At 46.4% G+C, this 18,564-nt stretch overlaps 1 protein-coding gene and 1 long non-coding RNA gene across 2 annotated transcripts in view; one reads left to right on the top strand and one right to left on the bottom strand.

Moving 5' to 3' along the window:
- DIAPH3 (diaphanous related formin 3) overlaps nucleotides 1-18,564 on the bottom strand; it is a 560,319-nt gene that overhangs the window by 75,048 nt on the left and 466,707 nt on the right. The window lies entirely within an intron of this gene.
- LOC142046336 (uncharacterized) lies at nucleotides 12,166-18,510 on the top strand. The gene is made up of 3 exons (XR_012655246.1): nucleotides 12,166-12,355; nucleotides 12,434-12,557; nucleotides 18,098-18,510. It is a non-coding gene; the product is annotated as an uncharacterized LOC142046336 (long non-coding RNA).

Here is an 18,564-nt window from a genome sequence, read left to right as displayed (position 1 = left end):
AGTCTCAGCTGGTCAAGTTATCTTGTGATCACAATTTACTGAGAAAATATACTGAAATGAGCCTTCCCCAGTTTTGGTACGATGCTGCTGGTGGAGAATATTTTGGTCTTGCTTCCCATGCTATTAGAGTCACTTTGCCTTGCAATATAACACACTTGTGCAAAATTGGATTCGCTGCCTTGACTCAGCAGAAGAACAAAAGCCAGAACAGACTGGATGTTCAACATGACCTTCAGATTGCACTGACTACAATTACACCAAACGTTGATATATTTGTCAAAGATATACAAGCTCAGGTTTCTCATTAAGATTTATTAAACTGTTATTAATGTGTTCCTGTTAATGTTGATTTCTGCCTTTAGCTTTCTGACTGTTGACCTGCTTTAACATTAATTATTATTATTATTATTACATGTAATGGGTAATAAGCATTTTGGGGGCAAAATACTTGAGTGTTTTCTACTTAAGCTATTTACTAGGTTGTGACTGGCCATCAATGTTTACAAATGGGCCCTTGTCCAAAAAAGGTTGAGAATCATTGATCTAAAGGACCTGGTGTGGTCCAAGTAGAAGACTAATGACCTCCTCAGAGCAAATGAATGAAATTCTGTTAATTTGTATGGATGTGAGGCTTTGGGAAAAAAGTTGGCAAACAAACTGTCTTGTTAATATGGAAATTGGAATCCATTTTTGTTAGGGATTTTAGGTGAGGGTAGGGTAAACTTCATCCTTATGGAAAACTATAGAAGGAGGCTCTGAAAACAAGGGTGTTGATTCATCCACTCTCTTTGCTGAGTTTATCAGAAACACTGCTTTCATAGACAGGTAGACTAGGGGCCAAGTTGCGAGAGGTTCAATGGCTGATCCCATTAATTTTGTTAGCACTATGTTGAGATCTCATGGGGGAATAAGGTGGGAGGGATAGCTCAGTGGTTTGAGCATTGGTCTGTTAAACCCAGAGTTGTGAGTTCAATCCTTGAGGGGGCCATTTAGAACTCTGGGGCAAAATCAGTACGTGGTCCTGCTAGCGAAGGCAGGGGGTGGACTCGATGACCCTTCAGGGTCCTTTCCAGCTCTATGAGATAGGTATAACAGGATCTTGCACCTATAGGTATAACCTGTCTAACCCTTTTAGAAATTTGATAGTTATGGGGTTGGAAAAAGGAAATCTGTCACCCACTGCAGGGTGGAAAGGTGAAATAGCTGCTAAAAGTAATGTAAGAGAAATAACTGCCAGACTCTGATGTTTTAGGTGCAACAGATCAGCCAAAACATGCTTAACAGAAGCACTGGAAATATATGTTTGTTGAGACCAGACATTTGGCCAGGTAAATATGCCTAGATCGGGGTGGGCAAACTTTTTGGGCCAAGGGCCACATCTGGGTGGGGAAATTGTATGCAGGGCTGAGGCAGAGGCTTGGGGTGCAGGAGGGGTGCAGTGTGCAGGAAGGTACTCAGGGCAAGGGATTGGGGCAGAAGAGGGGTGTAGGGTGTACGAAGGGTCTCAGGGAAGGGGGTTGGCATGCACAGAGTGCTGCAGGGGGCTCGGGTGCAGGAAGGGTGCAGGGTGTACAAGTGGGCTCAGGGCATGGAATTGGGGTGCAGGAGGGGTGCAGTGTGCAGGAAGGTACTCAGGGCAAGGGATTGGGGCAGAAGAGGGGTGTAGGGTGTACGAAGGGTCTCAGGGAAGGGGGTTGGCATGCACAGAGTGCTGCAGGGGGCTCGGGTGCAGGAAGGGTGCAGGGTGTACAAGTGGGCTCAGGGCATGGAATTGGGGTGCAGGAGGGGTGCAGTGTGCAGGAAGGTACTCAGGGCAAGGGATTGGGGCAGAAGAGGGGTGTAGGGTGTACGAAGGGTCTCAGGGAAGGGGGTTGGCATGCACAGAGTGCTGCAGGGGGCTCGGGTGCAGGAAGGGTGCAGGGTGTACAAGTGGGCTCAGGGCATGGAATTGGGGTGCAGGAGGGGTGCAAGGTGCAGCCAGGGGCTTAGAGCAGGGAGTTGGGGGGTGGGGTACAGGAGCGGTTCAGGCTTCGGCCCGGCACTGCCTACCTAAAGTAGTTCCAGGGTGGCAGCGGCATGCCCAGCGCCAGAGAAGGCTCCCTGCATGCCTGCCCTGGCCCCATACCGGTGGGTTTAGAGTCTTCCATGCTGGTGATGAAGCATCTCACTCCTCTTTACAGGTTTTTTTGGTCCTGCTTTGTAAATTTTTATTTATTAACTATTGTGATGGGGTGAATTGCCTACACTGGCCCTGAGAGGGTTGAACTGGGCCAGGCAGGTCCAATCAACCAATTAAACAGAGAGCTGGGGAGAGATTTAGGCTGTGAAGGGGCAACTATTTGGAAGCAGGCTCAGCTGGACAGGAACAGGAGGGGTCTGTATAAAGCCCAGGAGCTGGCAGCAGCTGGAAGGGCTATAGTGAAGTAGGCTTCAGTCACCCTCTGGGAGAAAGGAGATGTGGTAGGACTATAGAGGGTAGTCCACGGTTACTCTCTGAGGGTACGTCTTTACTACCGGCTGGATTGGCGGGCAGCGATCGATTCAGCGGGGATTGATTTATCACATCTACTCTGGACATCATAACTCGATCCTTGAGCGCTCTCCCGTCAACTCCTGTACTCTAGCTCAGTGAGAAGCACAAGCAGAGTCGACGAGGGAGCGACAGCAGTCAACTCACCGTAGTGAAGACACCACGGTAAGTCGATCTAAGTACGTTGACTTCAGCTACATTATTCATGTAGCTGAAGTTGCGTAACTTAGATCGATCCCCCCATCATCCCCCCCAGTGCAGACCAGGCCTGAGAGGAGGTAGTTGGGAGGCTGACAAACCCAGAGGTAGGAAAGTCAGGAGGATAGGAGAAGGCTCAGAAGAACAGCAGCACCGACCTTGGCTGCTGATTAGAGGGCCCCTGAGCTGGAACTCGGAGTAGAGGACAGGCCCAGATTCCCCAGCTCCTGACAACGTGGCACAGACCAGGCAAAGGACAGTAAACTGCCTGGGACAATAGGGAAATATTTGTTACCACTCCCGGAAGGGGAAAACACGTGATGACCTGGCCGGAGGGCCAAGTCACTAAGAGGGGTCCACAGGGTGAGAGGACAATGAGAGAGAGACTGCCAGTTGAGAGCGCAATGCCTGGCCAGAGCCAATCCCCAGAGTGGACAGGAGGAGGTGCAACCTGTAATGAGTGGGCCCTGTGAAAATATTTTTTGAATGTCCATCAAAAAATATTAAAATATTAATAAAAGAGTAAAGAGGAGTTTCTTCACAAAGAGGGTTGAGATTGAAGCTTAAGAAACAGTAGAGACTAGGGCTACGTCTACATTACAGGATAATTCCGAATTACATTAAACCAGTTTTATAAAACAGATATTATAAATTCGATTTCACGCGGCCACACTAGGCACAGTAATTCGGTGCTGTGTGTCCATGGTCTGAGGCTAGCGTCGATTTCTGGATCGTTGCATTGTGGGTAGCTATTCCATAGCTATCCCATAGTTCCCGCAGTCTCCCCTGCCCCTTGGAATTCTGTGTTGAATCATTGTCGCGGGTGGTTCTGGGTAAATGTCGTCAGTCATTCCTTCCTCCAGGAAAACAAGAGCAGACAATCCTTTCGCGCCCTTTTTCCCTGGATTGCCCTGGCAGACGCCATAGCATGGCAACCATGGAGTCCGTTCAGCTTTTTTATTTTACAGTCACCATGTGTGTACTGGATGCCGCGGACAGAGGTAATACTCCAGCGCTACACAGCAGCATTCATTTGCTTTTGCATAACAACAGAGATGGTTACCAGTCGTTCTGTATCGTCTATTGCTGGAGTAAACTGGCAATGAGATGACGGTTATCTCTCCCCCTTTATACTGTCTACTGCTATCATGAGTGCCCCCGGTTGAGATCGGCCGGGGGCACAAAAGCAAAACTGGGAATGACTCCCCAAGTCAACCCCTCCTTTATGGTTTCTAAAAATAGAGTCAGTCCTGCCTAGAATATGGGGCAAGTGTACTAGAGGACCACTGTATCAGAGAACATAGCTGCTCTGTGTCAGTATTCACAGGGGGTGCCCCTGCAACAACCCCACCCGTTGCTTCCCTCCTCCCCCAACCTTCCTGGGCTACCGTGGCAGTGTCCCCCCCATTTGTGTCATGAAGTTATAAAGAATGCAGGAATAAGAAACAGAGACTTGTTAGTGAGATAAAATGAGGGGGAGGCAGCCTCCCGGGGCTATGACAGTCCAGGCAGTACAGAATCTTTTCTTTACACAGGAAAGGGAGGGGGCTGATGAAGCTCAGCCCCCAGTTGCTATGATGAAGACAGTTACCAGCCGTTCTGTACCATCTACTGGGAGTAACTGGGAGTCATTCCCATTTTTACCCAGGCGCCCCCGGCCAGCCTCACCTGAGGCCAGCCAGGAGCACTCACGGGCTGATGGCGACGACGGATATCAGTCATATTGTACCGTCTACCACCGGGGAGGGGGAGAGGAGCGGATACTGCTCTTCACTGCTGCAGCATCGCGTCTACCAGCAGCATTCAGTACACATAGGGTGACATTGAAAGAAGTCAAGAAATGATTTCTTTCCCTTTTCTTTCACGTGGTGGTGGTGGGAGGGAAAACTGAGGAGCTATTCCCTGAACCACGCCAGACACTGTGTTTGAACCTACAGACATTGGGAGCTCAGCCAAGAATGCAAATACTTTTCAGAGACTGCTGTGGACTGTGGGATAGCTGGAGTCCTCAGTACCCCCTCCATCCTTGAGCGTCCATTTGAGTCTCTGGCTTCCCGTTACGCTTGTCACGCAGCGCTGTGTATCCTGGAGATTTTTTTTCAAACGCTTTGGCATTTCGTGTTCTGTAACGGAGCTCTGATACAACAGATTTGTCTCCCCATACAGCGATCAGATCTAGTATCTCCCGTACGGTCCATGCTGGAGCTCTTTTTGGATTTGAGACTGCATCGCCACCCGTGCTGATCAGAGCTCCACGCTGGGCAAACAGGAAATGTAATTCAAAAGTTCGCGGGGCTTTTCCTGTTTACCTGCCCGCTGCATCCGAGTTCAGATTGCTGTCCAGAGCGGTCAGTGGTGCACTGTGGGATACCTCCCGGAGGCCAATAATGTCGATTTCCGTCCACACTAACAGTATTCCGAAGTAATACTATCGATTTTAGCGTTACTCCTCTCGTTTTGTAGGAGTACAGAAATCGATTTAAAGAGTCCTTTAAATCGATTTAAAGAGCACTGTAGTGTGGACGGGTACAGCGTTAAATCGATTGAACGCTGTTAAAATCGATTTAACGGCGTAGTGTGGACCAGGCCTAGGACACTGTCCAGGTTCTGTTTCACTGACATGGATGGTGTAAGGGAAGGGTATAAGGGATGGAGAGGTTTGGCTGCTCCACCCTTTATGTCCTTGCACGAGAGCACAAGGAGGTAAAAAGTGCATGCACAGACCTGCTGGACACTGCTATTCAAAAGATACAAAGTTTGTGTGCCTGAGGCTAATGTGCATCTACAGTGGGACCCACAGTGACACATATTAGGAGAAGAATTCTACTTTCCTTGCACTGACTTCAGGGCCTATTATAGGATTGTCCCACGATCTGTTTACTAAGCACTGGCTCTGAGGGCTCATTCCCTGAAGACCTCTCTCTCCGGTAGGTTACCACAGCATTTCATCTCTTGTCTCCAGGGTCAGGCAGAGAGAACCCCATGCCTACACTCACTCACTGTGTCCCTTGCCTGACTGACTCTCAGGCCTGACTCACCGAGGCCCCCACCTTCAAGGGTCCAGCTGCCTTCTCTTATAGCAGTTGGGGATCAGTTGACCAGTCACAGGTGCATGGGCCTCTTCACTCTTAAAGGAGCAGTCCTATCCCATAACAAGTAATCAATGTGAACATTCACAATATTCCCTTAGACTAAGTGTAAGAGCACAGCACAATGACCCTGAATAGCCACAAGTTCCTGACTGATTTAGCACATGACTTTATACGAGAGTAATAAATAGTGTCACGGTTGCATGGCTAGTTGTGCCTCAATTTCCTTTCTGATGTCTCTGAGCCCGCCACATTTCAGAGGTTAGGCCTCTTGCCATGACCTATCTCAGGGTGGAATCTCAAGATTCTTCCACTCAGATCACACACCATATACACTACCACATGTATAACAACTACTTATCACCCTGTAGGTTTGATTGCATTTTAGGCACCTGCCTTTCCTCCCTTAAGAAACCTGTGACTAGGCATATTGAACAACAGCTTTCTTGAAACAAACTATTTTGATTAGCAGTTGGAATAAGTATTAAAGTATTAAAAAATGTGTGCACATGGGGAGGGGGAGGGGGATGCGATTTTAAAACAACACAGCCTTCACAGATATTTAGAGCACTACAAGACAAGTTACATAGGCTTTGTTCTTAAGTTACAGGTGTGACAGATGCCAGATCTTAGAAGCATGGAAATTTAAAAACACTATTAACCTGAGATACACCAGACACCTAAGGCATCTCAAATATTCATGGCCTTTGGTAGCAACAAACGTTATATGTATTTTTGTGTTTCTGGCTTGCTGGGTGGGTATGCTGTGGAATCTAGATTCACTGGGCAGTGATTTATATCAAGTTAAAAAAGCCGATTATGCAGAACCCATGATTTGGAGCTTTGCCCCCTGGGGTGGAAGGACATTGATTAGTTTTACCTTTTTCAGGAAACCTGGGGAAAACAAATGCCCCAAAACTATATAAAGCCTCAGCCGGAACTGTCATAAACAGATGGTTAAGGGTTAATGCCTCTTTTACCTGTAAAGGGTTAAAAAGTTCACCTCGCCTAGCTAACACCTGACCAGAGGAACCAATGGGGGAACAAGATGTTTCAAAAGGAAGGAGGGAAGTTTTTCCTTTGTTAGAGTTTTCAGTTTCAGCCAAGACGTGGAAAAAGAGTCAAGGAACCAGCCTCTACAGGCAGTATAAGTTTTAGGAAGAAAATAAATAGGGTTATGTTTATTCTTTGTAACCTTCCTTAATGCAATTAGAGTAGAGTGTCAAATCGGGTATATTGTTTCTCTTGTACTAAACTCTCTCGACATTGCCCCTGTTGAACAGACCTCTGTGTTTCAATGTGTCTGTCTGAGGAGTAGTGAGTATGCTAATTCTCTCCCAGTAGGTCTGTTTACCTTTTCTTTTCCTGAATTAAAAGGCTGTTTTTTTAATTAACGCTGATTGATTTCTCCTGCGTTTTTAAGATCCAAGAGATTGGATCTGGACTCTACCAGGAATGCCTAATACTTCTCAACGGCTACCCAGGAGAAGGGAGGTTTTGAGGGTGCGAATTCCAGACACTAAATTCTGAAAGGCCGTAGTGCAATAATCTCATGACTCTATATAGTAAATTAAGTATGATGGTACTTCTAGTGTCCCATGCAGTCCCACATCTGGTACCCGTAAAAGTTCAGAGTGGTGGAAGGCCCTTGGGACAGGGAAGCTGAATAGGAGCTGACTTTGATCCAAAAACTGATAGAGAAGATTGTACCCGTACTGGAACAGGTCTGAAGGACTTTTGACACCTACCAGATTCCTAGTGGAAGATGTGAACTTCTGTGATCTTACCATTTTGATACAGCAATGGTCAGAGGGCAGCAGGAGAGTGTTACAGGGAGCCTTATTCCCTGTCAAGGGAGAAGGTTTTTGCTACTGAGATTACGAGAGGCACCGGTAGCCAATTAGAGCACAGCAGATCAGTCATGTGATAAAAACCCCTGATTCAGTCAGGACAGTGTGGGAGGTTGGAGCAGAAGAGCAGTGGAAGGGTTGGAGAAGGGAAGAGGAGAGAGCACCAGGTGTCCCGTTTGGAGAGAGTGGGAAATTCTAGTGAAGAGTAGTAAGCGAGCGGAGACGGCTAGCAAGATGCATGTGCCGATAATGTTACTCTCGAGCTTGAAATCCAAAAGAAACCCTAGGTAAGGGGCACCTGGCTTGTGTAGAAGGAGGGCAAGAAGCCCCTTCACAAGCTGAAGGGCAGAAGAGGGAAGTAACCCAGGGGAAGGAACCGCTAGTTCAAGTGGTTCACCACAAACCTCAGGGCCCCTGGGTTGGGACCTGGAGAAGAGGGCAGGCCCAGGTCCCTCCCTCTCCACTCCCCTCCTCAAGGACACTAGTGGGGTAATTAAAGTACCGGTTCAGAGGCAAGCAATGGCGCCCTGAACCTTCCCCAAAGAAGAGAAAGCGCGAGACCCAGCATAACAGTACCGGCAATTTGCCACACCATGCATTCAGACCTTTTTAATATGATGTTTTCTCTGTAATCCTTTTGTCCTAAACTTAAATATGCCTTGCTCTGCAAAGGCTGTATGGTCACTGGTATTCATAGTCTTTGAGAGAGGAGATTGAGAGAGACACCGTTGGGTTTGGACTAAGGTCACACATGCTGGGATAAACACAGTGAAGGGCAGTATGAATTGCAGCCTAAATCCCCAGTCTGGAGGAATAGCGTCATGGGACTCTTCCAACAGAGAGGTAACAGCTAGAAGGCTGAGATCTATCGGAGCATCCTTTGGGCAGACCACACAGGGGTCAGAGGTGCAGTTAAGCTAGAAACTGTGACAAGAACAAAAGAGAACCAAACTTACATTCCCCTAGCAAGCCCAGATCCCGTGTCTCTCTGTTGGTCTCTTGGTCTGACTCTCCCTTGAACTCATACCTATTCAAATCAGTTTTGATGCTCTCCCAAGGAGAGGGGGCCAGGGCCCTTAAGATTACTCATGCTGGCAGTCTTTTAATAACCCTTCAGTGGAATCAGTTAGGCAACTTTTAGAAAGGGCCTTCTCCCTCTTTCTCTGGGTGAGTAGGTTCTGCTACCAAACTAAACCACCTAGGGTGAAACATCCATTCTTATATATGGTACAGAAACACTAGACTAGTGACAGATCCAGATACCTCCTAATTATTCAAGAGCTCCCACACATTTGTCACACATGATCTTCTGGAGGTATTCAAAACTTCTTCTCAGGAAGGAAGGCAGACAACGCTACTGATGAAGACATGCATCTGACGAAGTGGGTATTCACCCACGAAAGCTCATGCTACAAAATGTCTGTTAGTCTATAAGGTGCCACAGGAGTTGCTCCTATGGAAGTATGCCTTCATGTTCTAGTCAAGCTGAGTTTATTTGATTGACTCCTTAACCTCAGTGAGCTGAACGGGGAGCAGATGGCTTGCAAAGGATGTTAACCTCTTGTAGCAATTTGGTTCTAATAAGCCCGTTATCCCAACTAAGGGTATGTATGGATATCCATATGTCTGAGAAGTATTGTCACCACTGCCAATCTTTCACTAAAGTCATGGGACTGTTGCCTGTCCTAAAGGAAGATTCTTCCTCCATGCTGCTGGGATGGAGCTATATCAAAAGCTTAAAATCTGTCTCAAGAAATGAGTGGAGGGATGCTGGATACTAATTTTGCAATGTGAAAATTGAATTTTACAATTTCACAATTTTTTTACAAAGGCCTTTCCTTCTTTATGATGTGTGTGTTTCTGGCAGTGCCTACGACATGCTAGGAACTTTATAAACAAAGACCATGCTCTGAAATGCTTACATTCTAAGAAAACATTAAAAAGACAGACAGATGAAGGGTAGGAGGTAAAAGAATCACAAACAAGTAAGGTAGCAGGTGATAACAGGCCACCTCCGGATAATAGTTTTAACACTACACTGGTAGGTTGGTTTTTGTTGTTGTTGTATTTTTTTTTTTTTTTTTTTAATATATAGAACACATTTCACTGAAACTGCCCAGGAAATTCTCTTGCTCCTATCTTCGTTAAGTCAGCATCTTCTTCTAATATTTTCTCATGAGAAAGATCACTGTAAAGGGTACGGGGGAGAATTGGGAAGGGGACAACAGGAAGTGGAATTGGATAACTAACCTTTCTGAAAGACCTCTATACTGCCCTGTCCATTGCAAGGAAATAGATAACTCCCAAAGGTGTAAGAAAAAGGGTAAAGATCTGGAGGCAACACTAGTCTTGTGATCTTCAGTGGCTTGTCAGATTTGATATCTTGTCCTCAAGGAACATAGACCAGATGCTCCAGCTGAAGCTTTTTGTCTATGCTGACATCCCCTCTGAGACTTGCTGAAATGGTGCTGTCTCTTATGGCTCTGTTGCTGAGGCTGAAGTTTACTACAATTGAGAAGTGGCCATGGAATCAAAGTGGATTTCTGATCACATGAAAGTGGAGTCAAACCAAGAATAGACACAGACTTGTTCTCCTTCAGTGTTGCAAGTGTTTCATCCAGACAGTAAATCCTGCTGCTCAAAAGGCAGGTCCACCACTTTAATCTTAACCTCTTGAGGGAGACTAAAATTCTGAGCCAAGAAGGATTTTGAATGGTAATGACTGAGGACACAGAACACTATAGTTATATCTAAAGAGTAATATGGAGCATTAATGGAGTGATTAAATGCAGTTTTACCTGCCTTGAGAAATAGATCTTGCACCTATTTCTCTATAGAATTCCCAGCACCATGAGATCGAGGCAAGAAATCGTTTTGGACAAGCTCGAGAAAAAGAAGCGTATCCAAGAGGCAGAAGTTATAACAACAAGCCATGACAGAGTCATAGTTGAGGATTCTCATGGCCTAAACAGACAATGAACAAGACTCCCTACTGAATACATTCAGTTTCTTCAACTCCTTATCATTACAAGTTGACTCAAAGATCATAGATGACTTCTTTCTCACAGAGACTGTCAATATAACTCACAAGCCCAGGCACGGGATGTTGAAAGAAATATTTGAACTGATGCTGTTGCAAGCATATTGGCAATCAAAACGCATACCTACAGTAGGCACAGAGGATAAGGAAGAAGTTACTCACCTTGTGGAGTAACATGGTTCTTCAAGATGTGTGTCCCTATGGGTATTCCACTGTAGGTGTGTTAGCGTCGCTGCACTGCTGATTGGAAAACTTCAGTAGCAGTATCTGTTAGAGACACACGTGCTGTCCCTCCTCATGCTGTGCCATAAGGCCAGTCAGCATGCGTGGGCTAAACTCCCTCAGCTCCTTCTCTACCACAGACTCATTGACAAGAACTCCGAAGTAGAGAGGAGGAGGATGGGTTGTGGAGCACCCATAGGGACACACATCTCAAGAACCATTGTTACTGCACAAGACAACTTCTTTGAGTAGCGTTCCTTTGGGTGCTCCACTGTAGGCGACTCCCAAGATGTATCCCTTCTGGAGAGCTGGGACTTCAGAGTCAGGTCAGTTACTGATGACAGCACTGTGGAGCTTAAGATGGCATCAGCAGCAGAGTCCGCAGTGAACACAATGCTTTGCGAAACTGGGGACTGACACCTATGTTGCTGCTCCACAGAGCTCTGAGATAGGGACATTCTCGAAGAAGGTGATAAATGAGGAGATCAACCTTGTGGAGTGTGTATGAATAGTATCTGAAAGGCTCATATTGAGAACTTGGTAACACTGTGATACAGTTTGAGACCTACTTAGAAAATCTTTGGGCTGATATTGCTGAGATCTTGTATCTTTCCACAATGGAGAGGAAAAGCCTGGGGACCTTCCTGAAGGCCTTCGTTTTGTCCAGCTAGAAGGCTAGGCCTCCCCTGACATCTAGATTGTGTAATATAGCTTCACTGCTGTCTTGGTGGGGCTTGGGATAGAAGATTGGAAGATGAATCAATTAGTTCACGTGAAACAGGGAAGTTACTTTAGCAATAAAGTTTGGAAGTGGTCTGAGCGTAACCTTGTCCTGAAAGAATACTGTGGAGCAGGCATGTGCCATCAGTGCTACTATTTCACCTATTCTCCTGGTAGAAATAATCGCTATCAGGAAGGCAGTTTTCATTGAGAGGTACACAAACAAACAGGTGGCCAAAGGGTTTGAAGGGAGGCCTAGTCAGTCCTTTCAGTACCAGCTTTAAGTCCCATCTGGGCACAGGAAACTGAGGTTGTGCGAAGAGGAATCTTTTGGTGGTTGGGTACGACAGCACTAAGTACCCTTCTAGGATGGTGGAAGGTTGTTATACCCAATAAGTGGACTCTGGAAGAATTTAAAGATAGCTCTGATCTTTTTAAAGCCAGTGCATAGTCTAAGATGTGTGGAAGAGTCGCGGATGTCAGGGAATTTTGTTGGGGAATACGTCATATTGAGAACTTTCGCTGTGTAATAATACCTCTGGCAACTCCGTTGAACTGGAACTTTCAAGGTGTGCGAATCAGGAAGGAGCTATGCCTTGAGGCAGAGACTCAGTAGGTTGGGATGTAGGGTACATCCTCTATTCTGTGAGAAGAGGTATGGAATGACTGGAAGAGAGATCGGCTGGCGCATCACGAGCTGTGACAGGTAAAGGTACCAGGTCTGTTCCGGCCAAGTAGGAGTGATCAGAATGATGTGTGCTCCATCTCTTTTTATTTTCAGCAGGACCTTCAAGAGTAGGGGAAAAGGAGGAACAGCGTAAAGAAGGTCTCTGTCTCAGAGGAGGAGGAGAGCATCACCTAGGGAGTGTTGTCCTACTGGAACAGTAGCCTTGACATTTCTTGTTCAGGTAAGAGGCAAATAAGTCTGTGGTTGGTGTCCTCCACCACCTGACTAGATCATGAAGTACTACTGGGGCTAGTTCCCACTCATGATCGTGTGGGAATCTGTGATAGACTGTCTGCTATTGCATTCTGTGTGCCTGGGTAGTAGGCTGCTGCCATGTAACGTCGGGGGAGATACACCAGTTCCATAGTCTCATTGCTTCCACACAGAGGAAGGGTGACTGAGCTCCCCCTTGTCGAATTATATAGAACATGCAGAGAACATTGTACATAAGGACTGTTGTGTGTTATCCTTTGATCGGCAGCAGGAAGTGGGCACAGGTATTTCTGAGATTGATATGAAGAGATCTCCGTGGGTGACCACTTGCCTTGTGTGGTGAGGTTGTTTAGATGTGCACCTCATTCAATGAACAATGCATCTGTGGTGAGCTTACGAGAAGGGGATCCCTCTGCAAATGGTGGCTGAGTCTTTCCAGCAGCCTAAAGAGTTTTTGATACTGGAGGGTAGTGATGGGTTTCTCTAACCTGTCCCCGTTTGGTCTGTAAATTGAGGTGGACCACTGCCGACCCGTGGGAAAATGGATGTATAGCATTGGTCAGCTGCAGCAGTTAGAGGGAGAGGACTATCAACACCTCGACCAACCCGTCAAAATTGGTATTTGGATGTAGATGACTGGGATGAGGAAGATTCTGGGCCAGATGGTTTATGCCTAGAAAATTTACTTTTCTTTCTCTGTTGCTTATAGTGGGGTTGAGCCGAATATTAGGATGTGCATGGCCTATGCAGGGACTGGGGACTGTACCTCCTTTTTTGTCCTGATGTGTAGATGCCCAGCGAATGGAGAGTGACTCTAAAGTCCTTCAGGGTGTGAAGGGAGGCATCAGTATTTTCTGCAAAGAGCTTTATGCCCTCAAAAGGAAGGTCTTCAACAGTTGACTGTACCTCCCTTGGGAAGCCCGACAGATGGAGCCATGATGCTCATTGTACCATCACCACCATGGAGATGGACCTAGCCACTATCTTGGCTGCACTGAGGGCAGATTGCAGTGATGTCTGTGTCTTAAATTGGTCACAAGGTGACTCTGGTAGTTGTTCAATAAAATCAATCATTCAGTTTTGAATAATTTATATAATTGTATTTTGCCATGGAAGCTTGGTAGTTGGCGATATGGAATAGAAGCGGGGCCAAGGAGTACGCCTTTCTTCCAAAAAGGTCCAGGTGCTTCCAGTCCTTATCATAGGGAGTGGACCTCATCTCTTGTTGACAGCCATGGGAGTTGATGGCGTTCACCACAACGGAGCTGGGTGGCGGATACAAGAAAAGGAATTCAGATGCCTTGGCGAGGACATAGTATTTTTTTGGTCCGCCCACTTAAAAGGTAAGCACTACCAACGCCGGGCTTCCAATGGTATTTGGAGAGTGTCTGCAACTCTCTTTGCCAAATCCTGTAAGATATTAAAGTTGTCAGCCAGAGATTGTGGGGAAGGCATGATGACTTCGTCTGGGGAGGAGGAAGAGGAGGAGATGATCTTAGGGGTCACTTCTTCCTGAGCACCACCCTCATGGTTCCTCCATAATGTTTTCTGGAGGCTCCAAAGCTCTGGATGTGGCAGCCAAGGAGCTGTGCCTTGAGGGTTCTTGGATAAGGTTCAAAGCTCAAGAGGCATGCTGGCGATATACTGCCCAAGGGTCCCAATATGGCCTCTGGGGTAGTGGTGGCTTAGAGCCCTGCAGTGGTACTCAGGTATGGCCATCTGAGGATATACTCTTGGGCCCTGTTGATATTGGGCATCATACAGAGCCTGGGAGGAGTAATGTGATGCTGCCACCTCTGGTTTACTGTCTAAACTCTCCCTAGAGTAGGGATGATTCCTGTGCTAGGCAGATGCTTGGTGTGGAGGCCCCAGTACCGAGAAGTGGGGACTCTGGTATGTTCGATATGCCGAGGTCCCTGGGTTGGCGGAATTCTTCCGGTTCTGACTGGCTCAGAGCCAAGTGGTGCTGGGGGAAGGACAGGGATATTGCCCATATTGGTCGCTCTGATGCTGGATGAGGCATTGATGACGGTACTAATACAGACTTGCATAGCACCTAATACAGACTTGCAGAACACCTTTTTAGTAGAGTGCTTGCTCCTGTCCCTTCGTGCGATGACTCAGTGCCTGTGCCCATCGGGTCCATGGGCATGCCAATGGTAACTGCTGCTGTTAGTTTCCATTAGCACCGGACTGGGGTGGTCTTGGTACTGACAGTACTGAAGATACCAAGTGTGATGGAGATTGCTTACAGCTATCTTGGTGCTCACTAGAGGGGCTTCCTTCTCCCTTCTTCAATGACTTGTGAGAATGGTCAGCAGCTTGCTCCTTCGACTTACAATCTTCAGATGTAGAGGGTTGTGGGGAAGACTCACATCTGCCAGGTGACTTGTGCCATGGGCTCTGAGGAGATCTGAGAGTTGCCTCCATAAAGATAATCTGTCGGAGCTCTCTGTTCTTATGTGACCGTGGCCTGAATTGCTGGCAGAGACCACACTTCTGCTAGATGTGGCCTTCCCCAAGACAGTGAATGCACTGGGAGTGCTTGTTCGCAATCGGGATTGCCTCCTTGCAAGTAAGGCACTTCTTGAAGCCCAGTGAACCGGGCATAACCTGGGGAGAAAAGGTCATCAATGAGGAAGAAAAAGGCAGAAAAATAAAAGCAAAGTTTTTTTTTTTTTGAAGAGAAAAAACGGAGTAAAGAAAAACTACAACTATACTAACTAAAAGATTAACTAACTATAGAAATGCAAATAGAAAATAATGATCCTAATGACTGCAAATAGCTCTGTCTGTAGCGAAGGGCAGTTGAGAAGGAACTGAGGGTGGTTATCCCATGGATGCTGACTAGCCTCATGGTGGGGCAAGAGGAGAGACAGCGCATGTGTGGGCTTACCAGACACTGCTACCGATGTTCAGCACATCCCTCACCCGTGCCGCTTCCTGCAGCCCCCATTGGCCTGGGATGGTGAACCACAGCCAGCGGGAGCCGTGATCGGCCGAACCTGCCGATGTGGCAGGTAAACAAACTGGCCCAGCCCGCCAGGGTGCTTACCCTGGCGAGCCGCGTGCCCGAGGTTGCCGACCCTTGGTATATAATCAAAGAGCCTCAGTTAGTGTAAGTCAGGATTTATGTCAGGTGAAGTTCTGGTTAATTATTAACCAAATACTGAAACAGGTTGTCAAAACAAGGAGTAGGCCCATATATAAAATTGTGGCAATTTGGGGGAACTGTCTATATGAATTCTGGTTAATATTATCAAGTTACTATAAAGTGTTTTGTATGAAAATTGCTGTATCACAAATGCCACTCCAGGTATGTGTATCCACCATGGCTTATAGCAATGTGGTGTCATATCCTCTGAAAACACCATAGCCAATACAATACTTTCTTACTTACCTCCCAGCTGGTCCATGTACATATTGAACAAGCAGGTTGATGAAATGTAACCCTACAGAATGCTGCAAGATTCTAACAATCTTGGGATAGATGAGAAATTTCCCAATCACCTTTTGGGGTCTCAGAATGACTGGAGAAGTGCCATCAAGAGTGTCCTAGGGTCTGCAGATACTCAACAAGTGATCTCTGTGGAACAGAGGTGCTCTAAGGGAAGTCAGATATCTGGTGCCTATGAGAAGACCTCATTTGAGACTGTCACCTAGGAGGAGGTTCAAAGTCTGAGGCCACAAAGACCGAGAAGAATACAGCACATGTAGATATAAGGCCAGAGAGAACATAGATGATCAACTCCATAGTGCAGTCAATGTCTAAGGTGGACTTTCCCAAAGACTCATTAGCCTGAAGGAGTTCCTATTTACAAAGAGCTACATTAGATGAAAGCTTCTTCTCCACGAATGCCATGTCCTATCACAGACATAGCACAACTCTACCCAGAGTGAGTCTGAATTTTAAACTTGGATCTATGGGCTGGGTTCAGACCCCCACAAGGAGGGAGAACATTCGTATGGTGTCTGACACCAGCATGGTCTAATTTTCCAAGAAACAACAGCTACGGTTCTAGTCAGAGTTCTCTCTCACCATCTAAGGCAAAGGTGACAATGTTGCATATGGCTCTTTAAAAGGACAAGATTTCATCAGAAACTCCTCCTGAACACTCACATCCAAAGAACTTAATATAAAAAATTCCTTCGACTGATGACTCTCAGTGCCTCTGGTGCTGTCAGAATCCGATGAGGAATTGATTGTGACTGTCCCTTCTTTTCTATAGAGCAGAAGAAAGCAGTTGTGCTGTGACTCTGACTCACCTGCCACCTTTGAACTCCATTGCTCTAAGATGACTGAAAGGTATATGTGGATCTCAGACTGAACTAGGCCCAGTACAAGGAGGTAACGGTTACACTCAGGACTGAGGCAAAAGTGTTTTTTCCATTAAAAGGAGCTGAAGTCTCCTCTCCCACTCATGGAAGATCTGGGGGGTGAACTGTGCACACACAGAATATTGCCTAAGAATCAAAGACCTTCATCACGCTCATCCTTTGCAGACATTTTATGACAATATGGGGGTTATAAACTCACTGGCTGCACTCCCCATTATGGTCAGATACCAGATTGTCGTACTGGAGCCAACTCTTGGACTCCACAGGCATTTAGCCTACTGGGTCTGAGCAGCATCCAGACAACATTTCTAAATCCAGCTCTCTGGCACACTTCTAGGGCATAGACCCCTTGTTTGGTAGCCCGTTCTTGGAATGTGGAGCTTTGCCATCCAGCTGCCCTAGGCCTCAAGACCAGTACCGATGCTCCAAACATGTACTCCTGACAGGTCCACCCTAGTCTGTACTAGGATTTGCTGTGTGACTCTTCAGGGGGTTTGTGATAGTTAAAACAAGGGAACACACGGACTTTGCAATGAATGTCTATACTACACACACATTACTCACAAAGCACAGGAGACACAGATCTAGGGAAAAATAACTAACACATATATGCAACCTCCCTCCCCTAGTATCCTCACCATTCTGGGTTTTGTGGTCCCTCCTGCTCAGTCTTCCTGTTGTTAGCAAATGGATGGCCAGGAAAAAGAGTGCCCAGAAGGTGCCTCAAGAAGGTCCAGCACTTAAACTGGGTCCCCCCAACCGCCTGATCAATTTCAAATCCTTTGTCAGGTGATCAGATGCTTAGCTCCAACTCCTGCCCACTATTTTCCCTTCCTCGATTGCCCCGAATCTACACGGTGAAAAGTGGTTCCTCTGAAACTGCATCCAGACTATTATTCTAAGGTGGACAATCTGAATGGAGGACCATCAAGCTTGAGGATTCTGATAGCTCTCTCATTTTTAGACCCTCCGTTAGGAGTAAAGATTTCTCCTAACACCTGCTGTATGTCCTAGCTCATGATAGAAGCTACTGTGCGAAAGTGATGGTACTGTATACTACAGTCCTATGTTACAATCAAAATGGCATTCACAAAACAGAACAGGATTTGCAGATAGATGTACACATACACAGGCATATACTAATCCAGCATACATACATTTCCTTTCCAGATCCAGCATGACTCCAGGAGGCACCAATGAAGTGAGACAAAGATTAATCTAAATGGCACCATGGCTCCAACATGACTGGATTCTCAAAAGGACACTCTGCTCCCTAAATGATGGAGGTGTCAACCAAGATGGGTGAACAGATGAATTTTTTATTTAAATAGATAACCCATACATAAAAACAGAGAAAAAAGTTACTCACTGTGCATGAAATTCCAATCTACTTTTTATGGCTACAGGAAACTAAATTAGGGCAGTTGGTGCTGATGTCTGTGTGTTTTTATATATCTATATATTGTGACAGACCCAGGCCAGTGGGGTACAGGAGTCTGGTAGAGGGCAAATATACTGGTCACTGGATGAGCAGTTTTCTGTTCCCTGAGTGACCAGAGCAGGGGCTGTACTAGAGTAATCAGGAACCTGTTAGAACCAGTTATGACAGCCAGGCTGATTAGAACACCTGCAGCCAA

This window comes from Chelonoidis abingdonii, chromosome 1, assembly GCF_003597395.2.
Source record: "Chelonoidis abingdonii isolate Lonesome George chromosome 1, CheloAbing_2.0, whole genome shotgun sequence".
Classification (NCBI taxonomy): domain Eukaryota; kingdom Metazoa; phylum Chordata; order Testudines; family Testudinidae; genus Chelonoidis; species Chelonoidis abingdonii.
This window is presented reverse-complemented; position numbering and strand designations above follow the sequence as displayed.